General features: G+C 40.1%; 1 protein-coding gene across 24 annotated transcripts in view; it reads right to left on the bottom strand.

Moving 5' to 3' along the window:
- Positions 1–15,597, bottom strand: part of ZBTB20 (zinc finger and BTB domain containing 20) — a 487,506-nt gene that overhangs the window by 352,215 nt on the left and 119,694 nt on the right. For 17 of the 24 annotated variants that reach the window (XM_054213930.1, XM_054213988.1, XM_054213978.1 and 14 more), the window contains exon 3: positions 10,651–10,772. The exons of 6 other annotated variants lie outside the window; for them this stretch is intronic. The gene's annotated coding sequence lies outside the window, so the exon portion shown is untranslated. Of the gene's footprint in view, positions 1–3,953; positions 5,054–10,650; positions 10,773–15,597 lie in introns of those variants that run through there. One more of the 24 variants, XM_054214065.1, reaches the window with a different exon arrangement.

Raw genomic sequence — 15,597 nt, forward strand, 5'->3', positions numbered from 1 at the left:
GACTGGTTGCCATTCAGCATTCTTTCTTACCCCACCTCCCAAAACCCCAACTCGTTCTGGACTTCAACCAGCTTTTAAATTCTCAGATCTGTTCTTAATGCTGTTGTAGCCATTACATCTACTCGTCATACCTGGAACACTGCTTCCCTCTTCTATGTGCTACCCACTCCTAGAGGGTAAAGAAGAACTTTTGTTTTCTTCACTTTTCTTCTGTTATCCAAGATTTACCTCTCTGAGCCTATGGAGTTTACCTGGGGCGAAAAAAACCCAAACGAACACAGCCGGGGAAAAAGTGGATTGTGATTAAACTAGAAACATGAATCCATGGCACAGAGCGACATCCAGATTTTAGATACCGTGCTCAAGAGATGCTCGTTGGAACGAGTCACATCCAGGGACACTCACTTCCCTGTGGATACCCTTGCATTCGCCAGGTCTCCATTAAGAGGGAGGGGTGTTCTCCACCAATGGTTGGGGGCAGGAAAGGGGGAATTAAAAAATTACCCAATCTCTCCCTTACCCTCAGAGGGGCAGAAGAGCTATATTACACAATGCCATTAAACCATCCTTTTGCTTGCAGAAAAGCAAAACCATCCCCCTTCATTTTTCTTCCCATACCCACCAACCCCACCCCAGCCTCTTCAGTTTGAGGGACTTTGGTAAGGGAATGAGTGTACAAAGCAAGCTGCTTGCCAGTAAATTCTTGCCAAGCATGCCTATCTCATAAAAATCCAGAAGTTAAAAAAACTTTTCCAAGGGAAGGGTCTTAAATCTGCTCATGACATGAGCCTACCTTGGGATCGCACCAGCTGGCCTTGAGACAGGATGTTGAATCTTATTTCTGAACACTAAAATTTGCTTATTTAGATTTGAAAAAAATTTTGCTCTTTTTATCATCAAAGATATCTCCCAAGAGTGGTGGCTGCTACAGGAGTCTCAAATCTTATAATCTGTGCTGCCAGAGATTTTATGCAGGAATGTTTGCTGTTCATGCTGCATTATTTCAGACCTCCATGACTGACTTAGGAAAAAAAAAATAAATCCTATCTTCCCCATTTTTGGGGAATTATCCATGCCTAAAACAGCATAATAATTTGCAAAAAAAAACCCAAAACATCTTTTCAGATTAAACTGACTCACACCTGATTTTACCTACAGCTCCGCCTTCCAGCAAGCGATGTGCAGTCACTCCAGTTGGATAAAAGCACTACACCTTGTAACACACAAGGTAAAATTGTCTACTGATGAGTGCACTGATGCAGTTGTATCCTACCTAGGACCAAGTTCCCCTAAGTTCTGTCCTAGCCTGCATTATACTCATTTGAAAAGGTGAGATGAGCCTTTAGAGTGGGCATAAACGGGGGAAGAAATAATCTCCTTCCAGTCTTCTTGAAAGTCTGATGTTGCTACATAATCCTGCAAAATGTATGCCTGAAAATCAGTATGGTTTTCTCTCAAAAAAAACCCCAAGACCATAGTGACACCCTTCTGAAATTGGTAACTTAAGTGGACAATAAAAGAGATTAAAATCAGAAGCAGCAGAATAACCCTAGAGGCAGGGCCACTCTTTGTGAAAGGGCACTCTTCAAAAAGTAGCTTCAGAAGCACACCTACACAATTCATACACCACTTCATTTAACGTTCCTCTTCATGTTTGCCCAGGTTCACGTCAAGGGTACGGCAACCCAAGGTGTTTCCACAGCAAACTTTCAAGTCCGCTGCAATTTTCCCTTTCAAATTCAATACAGTAAAATGAAACGAAGCAAAATGAAACAATCTTTATATACCAGTTCAGCTAGCATTCCCTAGCCCTCATTGTGCTGCATCTCTCATCAGCTCTCATTTACTCAGACAAGACAGAAAAGATTTGCAGATCCTATTACATTTTCCCACCCTATTTCCCATTCTGTGTGTAATTTTTTCCTTCAAATAATACTGATTGTGTCAACTGGAGAGAAAAAAAAAAAAAAGAGAGAGAGAAAGAAAGAAACAAGCACTCTTTGTGTTCTTGCCGTAGTAATAAAATATGAAAAGAAGAATTCACGAGAAAACAGCTGAATTCCCAGTGCTTAGAAAATGGACCTGGCTACAGACAGACACATTCTACTAAGAGCAGTATCTCCAACTAAACTGTCAAAGTGTCAGAAAGAGTTGTGTGCACTTTTGTCAATGAATAGTGTGGAACATAGTGCACTTCCTACCAACTGAAAGTCAAAATCCTGGAAATTGCTATTTTATGGGGAAGAAAAAAAAACAACAAAAACCACACACACAAAAAACCTCACCATGAAAAAAAGGGTCTTTTGTATACCAGCAAAGTGATGAGTAAGAAGGCAAGACCAGGGTTGTCTGTTAATACTTGTACTGACTTTATTTCTTCTTTAAAGGAAAATGAACAGAATGTTTTAAAAGGTAGAAATAGTGAAGGGTTAAAAAGGAGTAAGTGAACTGGTAAGAGAAAGCAGAAATAGTAGCTTTCTTTGTAACCCACCTGAAGATGTCTGATTTTACAAGCAACTCAATTCAAGCACATTTTTTGCTTTAAGCACGCACATGCTCTCACCGTAATCTTGAGAATAAGAGCACCCTTTCTTTTTCCGCTATCTCCTGCCTCATATATTAAACATTTTCCAGTGTTTGCAGTAAGTGAGGCAATTGATCTTAAAGAAAACAGCCTCTTACTAAAGAACCTCTATTCAACCTCAGACCAGTCCATTAGGTGTACTATGAGAAGAATGGTTCCCACAGAAAACAGCATGTGATCACATAATTAAAAATTGGAAAAACACAGGGAAGTTGAATTAAGGCTGCTCTGTCAACTTTAATTCTAGTATCCATGAATTTGACTTCAGATAAGCAAAATATTCTTTCACCTTTTTTAGTGTATTTAATTCCCTGGATTTTCAAATAGCCAAGTGAAAAAGAGAATCTACTACACACCAACATATCAGTCCTTTGCCGTCATCAACAGTATGGCAACCTTCAGGCCCACCAGACAGACCTCTGCCTTTTGAGTTTGTTAAGAAGCTGATATTGGCAGTAGGTCCTCCTTATTTTCACGGAACAGCTATCGTCGGGATGCACAAGTGAATGCACAAGAATAAAAAGAAAAAATACCTCCCTGCCACAAAGGTCATTCAGTTGATTTTCTTCAAAGCATTATTCCAAACCATGAAAGATGATGTTATCAGAATATTTTAGCATGGGCAAAATCAAATATTTTCCTCTAGCATCAGATTTATAAACAGCACACCCACAGCAGAAGAAGGTCTCCCCAAAAGTTATTTTTAAAGCTAATAAAACTACCAATGGTTAAAATTCAGTAAAACTTACAAGCAAATGAAAGAGGTTGTTGTAACAGTAACTGCAAGACAGTGAAACCTGCATCTAATAAATGTAGATAACGTGCATCAGACAGAGCAAAAAGGAAAACACTAGGCAGGCTTTAAATAATTCGGAACATCAGAAACACGTAATTTTAACTTGCACAAACATGACAGCACAGGTTCAAGGAAAATTCTACCTAATAGGAGGAATGGTGACTGATTAAGCTGAACTCTTACTACATGTAACATTATGTTTAGGAAGCTACATCCATTGAGTTTGGTGGACGAAGAAGTAGTGCCTGCATCAGTTCCCAAAATCTTCTACACACTCCCATCGTCCTAGGGATTGAGATGCTGACAACAGTAAATGAAAAAGGGAAGATCTTGTTCAAAGACAAGGGAGAGAACTGTGAAACAGGAACAGAAGAGCAGGACGGGTCTCTGCCACCAGGCATTTTGTCATCTGTAACAACTTCAGTCACTTCCACCCGAGAGAAAACATGCATCATCCTCATCATCACCAAACAAACTGAAAGCTCAACAGACCTGTTTCTTAATTAGATGAAAAAGCTAAACTAACTTGATTCCTATCAGACAAGTCCTACATGGCTTTCTTCACGCACCTACCTGCGTTAATCTGGGCACGGAAGGTCCTGCTTAACTAAAGCTCCTGCCACCGCAGCCCTCTCTTCCACTGGGAGCACAAAGACTAATTCACGACTCTGGAAGGAGGAAAAAAACCCCACCCACTATTCATCTGGTTGTGCTCATAAAAAGCACTACCCTGACCATACTCCCAAAACTGCACCGCTCCTGCAAATGTATACATTACAAACACACAGGTCTGGAATTTACAGTCAACAAACAGCAATACAACCAACCACCAGAGAACGTATAAACACTCGTAGGAGCAAAAATACTCAGCCTGGCTGCACCACACACAGTGTTTATTTATCTCCCTTGCAGAAGATCAATGGGAGAAGACATTCAAAACAACTTTTTAAACAAAGTGTCACTTTGTGTTAGTTTATGTCAGTGGGGCTTCTTACAAGTACTTGTGTCACAGTAAGATATGGACGTGTTTAGATAGTTTTCTTGTTCCTTTACTCCAGTCATGGCAGCTGGGCACGAGCGAACAGAGAGCAGAAGGGCTGCTAGTCTGATCCAGTTACTGATTTAACATTTAGAGTCTTTGCAGCTCAAGAGAAAATTGCTGTGTATTTGTAACCTGAATGCAGGTCAGTAACTTTAAAAGGTCAGGCTGAACGTTTAAAATCTTTTTGTTATTAATTCCCCACCAGCTCCCAGTTCTGTGAATGCCAATGAGCAGACTCAGCTTCTACAGAGCTGAGCAGCAGTTAGCCTGCACCTCTGAAGACGAGGTCCTCAAGAAGATGCAGAAGAGGCTATGAAGCAATGACTTTCTGCCATAGAAGCAAATGAATACTCTATTCGCTTGAGACTTGCTTCTTAAAGCGCAGGAGGCACAGATTTCTTTACTGGGGTTTCTTCACTTGTTCCTAACCCATTAGCCTTATGTCAAGGCAACTGAGTTTTCTCCATCCACTTATTCCACTTTTTAGGAATACACAAACTATTTTGGTGATATCTTGCACTAATTTACACAATATCACAAGATTTGTTGATGCTTCTTAATAACACAGATAACTCCCCACAGTACACTGCACTTTTATAACTTCTTTAAACCAGAGATATCAAAGCACTTTGCAAACACTACATTTGCCTTACAAACATCCCTCCCCTCCCCCTTGCATTAGGTCCATATCGTTACTTCCCCCCCGCCCCCCTCGACTTTACCATTGAGAAACACTAAAGCAGAGCAACATAATGCAATTTAGAAGGGTTACAAAGAGAGCAGCAGAAACAGGAGCAAAATGCAAGCTTTCTGACTTTCCAGCTCCCCAATTCATCAGAAGGCCAGCCATCTGACATGGTGAAATTCAACAGAGGTTATGATTATGTCTCAAGTAGATTTACACTTCTAACATGAAAATACAACGGTGTATGGTTTATGCTATTAGCCTTTCAAGGGTCCTCTGACTCTACAACAGCTCTTAAATACTCAGGGGACTTTACTTCCACAGGAATAAACTCCCATTTGAAAACATGTGCACGATAGCAAAGAACATACCTAAAGCATCATAGTAATTTTCAAATTAATTCCCTTCTGATACAGTATGCCCAGCCTCCAAAAGATAGACGAATAATCCAGAATGCGTGTGATTGCCGCTTTGCTGTCAGAACAGCAATCTACGTAAAAATCTGCTCCCTGCAAGGCTGTGTGATGCCAAAGGATCACATGAGGAACTTGGAGTTTTCCCCCCGTTTTGGTAGGTCATACACACTCTCCTATTTTATCTCATCAAACAGCTGATGAGGGAGGACTGGAGTGCACTGAAAGAGCAAAGCACTGGAGCCACTAGCAATAAATGAAAGCAAAATAGTAAATCTATGGAAGTAGTCTGGTTGTAGAGTGGACTACTTCAAGTCAGATTCAGGTCTGAGGCAAACAGATCAAGTTCTTCTGGAGCAGCACCTAGAGGCAGCGATGACCTGATTCACCATCGGCTTATGGGAAGCTGCACGTTAACTTCAGAGGATTCTGATCAGACAGGAAAGCATTCAAAGTCTCAGGACGCTGGTGTCTTGTGTATCTCTCTCTTGCTTAGAATATTTGCATCACATACTCTCCTGCTCCACATGTAAGGCACTAGACTCTATGGTGGACCATTCATATGTCTAGGTTCACATGTCTATCATCTAAGAATAGATGAGTATTTGTGACCACACATCTTGCAGTGAACTTGTTTCAAGGGGCAGTGTCTTGTGGAGCAGCTACAAAGCCAAGAAAGCACACTATTAATTTTCAGGCTCTGGTTTAAGCCATGCTTGATTTCCCACCATAAATGTATTTGAAAATTTGGCATGACTCCTCTTAAGTAAGCACCTTCAATGATTAATTTTTCAAGGAAAATTTCTCTTGCATTGTGGGTGCAGTAACCTTCTAGTACTGTGAACAGCCTTTTGTTTTAATGACTTCAAAAATCTCTTAAGATCCTTTACCCAAGACTTTTATGAACAAGTAGCTCTCTGCTCTGGGAATGTCATCTCCATTACTAACTGAAAAAAGCAATGCTTATGTATCCCACACCAACACTGAAAGATAATCAAATAAGGAATATTGGTTAGATATTAGACACTGAGCACAGTAAGACACACACTGAATCTTCAGTAATTGTCAGAAGAACATAGCTTAGTGAAAACCGACCCCGTTTCACAGGAACACAAAATTCTAGTTTATAATTCAGCGCTAAAGAGGAAGAGGGAATGCAGCCTAACATACATTCCACTGAAAAGGCACCCTACCTTCTTACAGCTTGTAAAGGCATTACACTGAAAGAAACATGTTTTACGCACAGGCAGTACCTTCAATCATACACACATATGATCAACTACCATTCACGTTAGATTATCAGTATCCTACTTACCAGATCTTTAAAATGTGACTCTATGTTAGATTGAGTAAACTCCCTTAATTTGTGATTACTAGTTATGCATCCCAATTTATCAAGTGGGGGCAACTTGTACCCCACCCATTACAAGACTCCTCTACAATATATTTGCCCAGATCAGTGCACTCGAACTCCTACAGAAATTATCCAACAGCACGAGCTGGGCTGGAAAAAGAGTCTGCCTTGCTGTGAAAGAAGACATTACCCCACCAGAACTATCACCCTCATGGCTTGCTTTTTTTTTTTTTTCTTCTTTATTTACTTTTTAATGGAAGTAAAAACCCCTGTCATCTCACCTACTCCTCTTTTAATAAGGAACGACTGCCGTGACTACCCCCATCTAGAACCACCATTCACTGCCAGCACCTCTGCTCTCCTCGTGTGCTTAGAGAACAACTGATTAGCACTTTGCATAATTAACCTGATTAGCACTGTGCATAATCAAACTGATTAGCACTTTGCATAATTAAAAAGAAATAATAATAATAACAATAATAAGCAGTAGGTAATAGCAAAAACTGTTAGTCCCAATGCCTGTTCGTTAGCTCTAGGATTAGTTTAGTGAGGCATATTTTATTTCTTAAAACTATTTTTTTAAAGATGCATAAGCTCCTGAGAAAAGAGAAGTTAAAGAATTCTCATTTACTTTCAAGATCACTAGTGAAAATATTGGTTGTTCCACTACTACAACTTAGGATTTCTTGTGCCTCTCTCTGCTGCAGTTGAAGACATTGAACAGGACGATACCTGACCAGATGGACCACTGGTCTGATTCCTACATCTGGCTACAGCACTGCTTTTGGATCCATTATCACAGGATGCAGAAACCTCACATCCTTTAATGAATACATCCTCACAATGTACTTCAAGGGTAGGAAAGCTGTATCATCATTATTTCCAAGATACGCGAGGCAGTAAGATACATATCCTCAGAAGTACGTAGGCACTGAATTCTCTCCTGCCCTGAACAATTACTCCAGACCACAGGAAGCCTGGAATGGAACATGGAGTTAATCAGATTCCTGCCCCTAAGCCTGCATCACTCTTCCCCCATTTGAGCGTCATTCGTGTTGTATGTATGTATGTTTTGCATCCTGCTCAAGAATGTGAGAGACAGCAGGTACTTTCTTTGACTGCTAGCCTGTCCCACCTCCAGTGTAAATCTCCCAATTAGGGTTTCAGGATTAACAACCACCTCCCAAAAGCTGAAGAACCTGTGTAGCTAAGCCTAGCTCAACTGCAAACTGTGTGAAAGTATCAACATAAAATGTCTGCATCACTGGTGACTCAGTTCTAGGACATTCAATGCCGGACAGCCTAGAAGCACAGTGCCCCAAGTGAGTGGGTAAACCACTAACACGTTCTGTTTACTAATGTGGCCTCATCCCATCTAGTCACCACTGTACCCTGTGTTTCTCCTTACTGTATTAACCTCATCTCTCTCTAGCATCCTTATATTATAGCTCAGATTTTCTTTGCATTCCCTACAGAGCAATCTTCACCTTACATCTTATATTATACCTTCAAGAGCACCTGAAATGTTCGCTGCCAACCCTCCACCATGTCCCTCACAATGACCCTGCCCACATTTCCCACAGGGCAGCAGACAAACGTTGTGGCTTCTCTGCTGACTGCTCAGCCAGTATGGTTGGGACACTGAGCAACCGGGGAGTCAGATCGTTCTGAGCGACCAGTCTGCCTGCCCTGCAGGTGACCAGACAGGAATTGCTGCCTCCAGACTGCATGTGGCCCAGATGCAGCACATTGCATGTCCTAGAATGTATTCCCACTGTGATAGAGATTCTCTCATAAACGCTGTCTCATAAAATCAGCCAATGAGAAACCATGGGGGGAAAGAGCAATAAAAGAGAATCTTATCACCATTAACTGGAAATGTATTATTACCCATCCACAGAATCCTTTCCATCACCTCAAGTAAAGAACCCATACGAACAGCAAAGGGTGCAGAGCTAGTCGCTCATTTTACAAGTTGTTTAGTTTCAGAAGAAAAGTGTTGCTGTAGAGATTTTTCAAGTCCAAATGTTCCTGGGGAAGGTAGTTCCAGTAATTCTGGGAAGAAAGCCAATCCCTTGGCTTTATATGTAAATATTTAAACAACATTATTTTTATATACATATATTTTATACACATATACATATATGTCTTTAGACTTCCAGACTTGCAAAACTGCAACGGAAAAAATATGCCAGTCGATGTACAGCTATCAGCTCACCTGCCTGAACCATGATAACTGACTGTCAGAAACAAAATACAACAATGACTTCAAAATATAATTGAGCCATGTCATCTATGTATATTAATCCAGCCAAACAGAAGAGCTGAAAGAGCAGGACTACAGATTCTAAAGTAGAGAGATTAAAGTCTTAAATTTTATCTCCTTAGAAGTGGCGAGAATATAAGGTTCATCAATTTTAAATCTTTCAAAGCCTAAATGGATGCTGAGTGCTCCATCCACAGGTGTGGGATCTCCACCTTTGGATGACACAAAGCTTCACATTTCTAGCATCTTAATATTTTGACACCTGACAGTAAGGCTGTGACTTCATCGTGTTTAGAAAGGTCACTGCTGTTTTAGGCTTGAATCAGGTCCATACCTCAAAAGGTATTACTTGGTAGAAAATGCAAGTGAAAGGATGGAAACATATCTCGCTCTGAGATTTAGTGAATAAATAAAATGTGAAGAAATAAAAAAAGCTTTAAAATTGTTGAGGAGAGGGTCGATAAAATGGAGGAAGATGATTTAGTGAGCAGAAGGTATCCAGTCAGAGCACATGATGAATAAATCAATCCATGAAAATAAAATTTACCACGTGGGTTCCACCTGTATATACTCAGTAAGCAAAAAAACCACACCTTAATGTGAAGTACATGCATGTAAATTTATAGCTGTATGATTTAAAGATATTTATGAATACAGTATTTACATGTCTGTTCAAGTATGTATATACAGCACAGCCAGTGTGCGTTTTAAGAAAAGATCACAGAAGCGTATGTACATATACTTAAGAAATGTGCAGAAAAAAGGACCAAGACTAGGGCAAGTCTTTTAGAAAATATTTTAATGGCTTTATAAAAAGCCCTCACCCAAAGTTTGAGAGGTTTTTGCAATCTTACATTTTTCTATTGCAAAATACACCTGCTTTCTCTTCTTTCTTCCCCCCCCCAAACTAAATATTTCTTCCATCTAATGACTCTCTTTATTAGACAGCATCTAATTTGCATACATTTACATACAATTTAACTGCTAGCTTGTGAGAACAAAGAAATGGCTCTGTATTGTACTGAAGGACAATACTCAGAAAAGGAAGGTATAAAAACCAGCTAGCTCTGTGGCTGTGTATTCTCTTTGTTTCAGAAATACCAGGATTTTTAAACACACCACTTAAAGGGTGAAAAAGATTATTTCATCAAACAATGAAAAAAGATACAGTGCAGCTCCCTTTTAACACATTCTCTCTCTGGCCTGGTTAATGGGATTTAAGGGTCCAAGATTTCTTTGCTTTCTTCTATTTCCTTTATTAGAACTGATGGATTTAATTCTGTCACATATTTTGCTTCATATTTTATTCCTATAACAATCTATGCTGAAGTTCAGCTCCAATGCTAATTCAATACTACCTTCCTTTCCTGCAGTCAGTCTGGAATACAACTGAATGATCTTTGATGGGCATGAAGTACTCTGCCCTCAATGCCCAGTGCTAATGGATTTTAGGGAGACTCTGCCAGAATTTTACCTTGTGGCAACAAGGCTAGAGATAATGAAAACTTACCATGTAGCTGACTGGGAATCAACAGGAAGGGAAGCAGGGCTGAGCTCCGCTTGTGAGAACACGGAGGGACTGTGGTCAGAGTAAATGCAGGACGTAAAGGATGTGTCAAGCCCTCTAGTTCCCTAAAAGAGGAGGAAAATGATCTTTAAGATCTCGCATCATCCAAAAATCTTTACAAACTGTTGTCAGGAACTTCAACACGGGCCCTACCAAAAGCATACATAATACATCAGGAAAGGGTTTTTCTACAAAGGCTTTGCAGTGGGAGTACCAATTGCAGAAGATGGCTGAAAATATAATCCATGGGGACTTGACACAAAAACCTTGCAGGAAAAATAAGCATGATTTCAGGCTGCATGCTGCACATCTCCATGTCCCCTCAAACGTGCAAAATCCAGTGAAACGGAACATTTGTTACTGTCTACATAGCAAAGCTGCTAGCTTCACTTCTGAACTCTCCGCTTCCCAGCATCATACTCAATGACTGGTGCTCAGTGGGGCAGACCAAGTAATGCCTATTTTTGGAAAAGTGAAGTACCAACACTCAGTGGTGCAAGAATGGGGGAAAGAAGACCCAGTCACTCTGCTGGCATGTTATAAGGGCCAGTCCTACAGAAATGTAACAAGTGAAATCTTTTCTAGTGTAAGCAGACCTATTGGAACCTAATGGAATGGGACTACACAAGGTAAAAATCATTAGGCCAAGTTAGCTTGCATACAAAGCAGGTGTAGTATTTAGGATCCAAGGGTTAATTTAATGGGCATTCTCACACCAGTATGTGTGCCACAGAATCACTGGGAGAGAAGACACAGGAGCCACATCACAAGCTGTATATGGAAGAAAATTGTGCTGATACTGCCCTGACATGCCTCACTGGCACTCAAAATACATTATAGATTATTTTCAGACACAAATTTTAATTTAAAGCTGGCTGAAATGTTAATGAAGTTTTAGCTCTTTTTCAAAGGGGAATATCCCCTACTGCTTACAAAAATGTTTTCTTTTTTTTCCCTGCCTGATTTGCTTCTAATGACATATAGCAACCAAACCTCATAAAAGAAATTAATCGAGCCTTCATATAATTTTCCCTTTTCAAGGATGGAAAGGTTGAGGTGTATGATCTTCAGTTTCTGATGAGTACCAAAATGCAGGTTTTAACAAACAGTGGAGAAAGTAAATTCCAAAGCCAAAATTCCTTTAACTATTATATCCTATGGTCACAGCAATAGCTTGCTGAAACAACTGGGTTGTTATTTTCAGAACTTAAGAGCATGGCTGCACTACGATGTAAGCTGATTTTAACTGAAGCTGCCACAATCCCACCCTTCCCTTCACCTCTTTTCCTGGGCACATGTCCCTGAGCCCATCCTTGAGCCAGGACTGGATAAACGTCTGGCTCAGGGAGCTTTCAGCTGAATGAAACTCTCTTTTCCATTGTTTTCATCCAAATCAACCCCCAGTCGCAGCTCAACATCCAGGCATGAAACTTGGGGGTTAGAACTAAGGAGGCAGCAGAACTGTGAGGGCCAGCAACAGAGCTGCCTCAATGTCAGTCAGTTTAAGCTGTTGTGGACCTACATCTTGAGATGTCTAGGGCTGCTTTGGTAAATGACATGGAAGAAAGGCTCCTATCACATAGCTAAAAGCCAAACCAATCATGGCTTCATAGGTAAAAAAGCTACCACCTCACACGCTAACCTAAAATAAACTGGCAGGCTATGCAGATCATACAGAACAGATGTAGTCTGCTTCTGATGAGAAATAGCTTGAGATAATGGTGCACTGCTACAATCTGCACCAGGGGCAACTTCCAAGTGGCAGGTTGAATTAGCCTCAAGTGACACGCATTAAAGTAATGCTTCCCTGAGGCAATAAGGCAGGGTCCCACATTCAAAAGGAAGGAACTGAGCTTTCTTGCCAAAGGCAAACGATAAAGCGCATGATTAAGAACCACTGTTCTGGACATCCAGAATTTCCTGAAAAATCTTTCAAGGACTTCAGAAAATACATTTGGAAATAAAGAGCAGAAATTTTCTTTTACATTCTCTACAGTTACAGTACTAAGCACCTATTTTGCTACTTTTCCAGAGCACAAGCATTCATTCCATCCTGACTGGAAACTAAGCTTTCTAACCATCGCATTTCTGAAGTCACTCTGCCCAAACAGTTGTGCAGGAGGTTGTTTATGTGTGTACCTGGATTTCAGCTGAACACAGAAGACACTGCAGTCCAAATCTCCTCCTTTAGCTTGCCTCCTCTAGGGGTAACAAAATTTGGAACATTTTAAACCGTATGTGTAAGAAATCCTATGGCCGTAAGGAATCACCCAGCACCATTATCTACAATTTCTTCAGGAGAAGGAATCACTAAGGAACAGCTTCACTAGTTAGTTAGCATCCACAGATGATTCGTCATCTTTTGAAACTACAATAACTGAGAGAACTGAAAGAGTCAGTGCGGACATCTGATCTTCATGCAATTCCATCAGCTCACAGCCAACACCCACCTTTTCAGTACTGCAGTCAGAATTTTTATACCCAAGTTACAACCAGGCCTCAAGCGCAGAATACCACATCAGACACAAGAATTGTTGGCTTTTTCCCCTTCAACAATAATGAAACAATGCCTTCATATGCAGTATTACATAGCAGCATATGTGAATCTGAAGCAATGCCATCCAATCAACTGATTATCTTCATTCCAGTCTTACATATGATCTAATGATGGCTACAGTTATTCTATCAATCATGGTCAGCTGCATAGGTTGGTACACAAATCTATACATGTTCAAGTTATGTGATCCCTATACAGTAACTCTGCTGGTTTCCCCAACAGAAGACTCCTGTTTTCCTTCAACTGCTTTGACCTGGCTTCCTGATAACAGTACAGCCTACTGATGGATATATTCTTGCTGTAGTGTCACTGTCATGCTTCTACATAAAATAATGGCCCTTTGGAAAACGTGCATACATGTGTATCTACGTGCTAACACACACACATATATAAAATACTCTGACAAATACCTGTTATTCGTAAACTAATTCGGACAGTATCACTGGCTTATCATCACAACAGTTTGATTAAATTAATTTTATTCTTTTCAAGTTACAACTGGTGCCTACAAGAGATCTAATAGTCTTTTAAACGACGAGGAGAATTTAAGAATTTTAAATTATGCCAATATTTGAATACTTTCTATTCAAGCGTTCTTGATTTGTTTAAACGCACATTACCACAACACCAGCCTCAAATTTTATCTTCAGTTCAACAATTCTTGCTGGAGCTAAAAGTAGGTTAAGCAAATTGTTCATGAGATTTTTCCCTTCCTTTTCTTTTGTTATTATATACTCCATTGAAGCTGAGATATGAAAATAGAATCAAAGAATGATTTAGGTTGGAAAAGACCTTTAAGATAATCAAATCCAACCATAAACCTGGCAATGACAAGTCCGCCACTAAACCATGTCCCTAAGCACCACATCTACATGTCTTTTAAATACCTCCAGGAATAGTGAGTCTACCATCTTCCTGGGCAGCCTGTTCCAATGCTTGACAACCCTTTCAGTGAAGAAATTTTTCCTAATATCAAGTCTAAACCTCCCCTGGCACAACTTGAGGCTGTTTCCTCTCATCACATCACTTGTTACTTGAGAGAAAAGACCAACCCCCAACTCGCTACAGCCTCCTTTTCGGTAGTTGTAGAAAGCATAACATCTCCCCGCAGCCTCCTTTTCTCCAGGCAACCTCCGAGTGCTTTTGAAAATCCTCTCCCTTCTCAATCTGCCCAGAAAGTCAGCAGAACCAAATAAAATTCCACCACCTTGTGTCTGGGAAGCAACACCTCCAAGTTGCAGCTTGGGCATTCCTGTCAAGTTAAAGATGCCGAGAATTCCCTTTTAAATGCAAACAATATTTCTGAAGCTAGTAAATTCTTTCAAACATTCACTTCGATTTGATAAATTATATTAAACACAAATTGCCTCAGCAGCATTTTAAAGCATGACAGCTAGAGCATGAGTAGGTCATTTTTACACACAAAAGTAAAATCTATCCAGTTATGTATACAGCCTAGATTATGTACGCAGGCCCACACTCCCCGAGATAACAAAATTACCTGGCTTGCACTCCAAGCCAGTCAGAAACTGTGTAGTTGTAGATAGCAAAGTCAAGCCCAAGCCAATCAGTCCGGCTAAGCAGCTGCTATCTCAGTTGCTTATTAGTTCACCAGAACACTAGGCACAACCAAAAGCTTCAGATGGGCTTACAGCGTGCACAGAACAAAATTGTCTCCGCTTTCAAAATACTGCAGAAATGCAACCATGAATGAATACTATCAAAGGGTGGAGGTAGGAGAGAAATCTATTTTAAATTTTCTCAAAACATTATTTTTTAACACTGAAAAGAAAATCCTTACTCTTGAATACTGTATAATAACAGATTCATGCTGTTTGTTGGCAGAATGCTAAGTTTCATTTTCAGCAGAAAAAACATCGTATAATAATTTTTCCTGATTTAGATGGGTTTTAGGTCAACCTTAGCTACATACAAATGAACGTTTTGTTCAAATTACAGGGTAATTTTAATTAGGACACCCTGTTAGACATCCTGTTGTTCTATTTAATGGACTTTCTCAATTATGAGAAGAAACACCTCCCCACCCGCCCGCGACTTAAAAGTTAAACTAAAAATTATGCTGAATAAATATACAAAGATAAAAATTATTTATTCTGCATTAGATCATTTAACTTTTCTTAATCTTTATTTGGCAACTTCTGTATCAAAAGGGCAGAGTTCAGAATTCCACACCCATTAAACACCTGTTTAAAAACCACTTGAAGCACTGGAACCAGCCAAATATGTCCCAATTAAGCAGAAACGCTGGCACTGCTGTCCCGAGTAAGGAACACCCATTGCCATTCGCTCTCATTAGGTTAAACAGGTTTCTT

This window comes from Rissa tridactyla, chromosome 1, assembly GCF_028500815.1.
Source record: "Rissa tridactyla isolate bRisTri1 chromosome 1, bRisTri1.patW.cur.20221130, whole genome shotgun sequence".
NCBI lineage: Eukaryota > Metazoa > Chordata > Aves > Charadriiformes > Laridae > Rissa > Rissa tridactyla.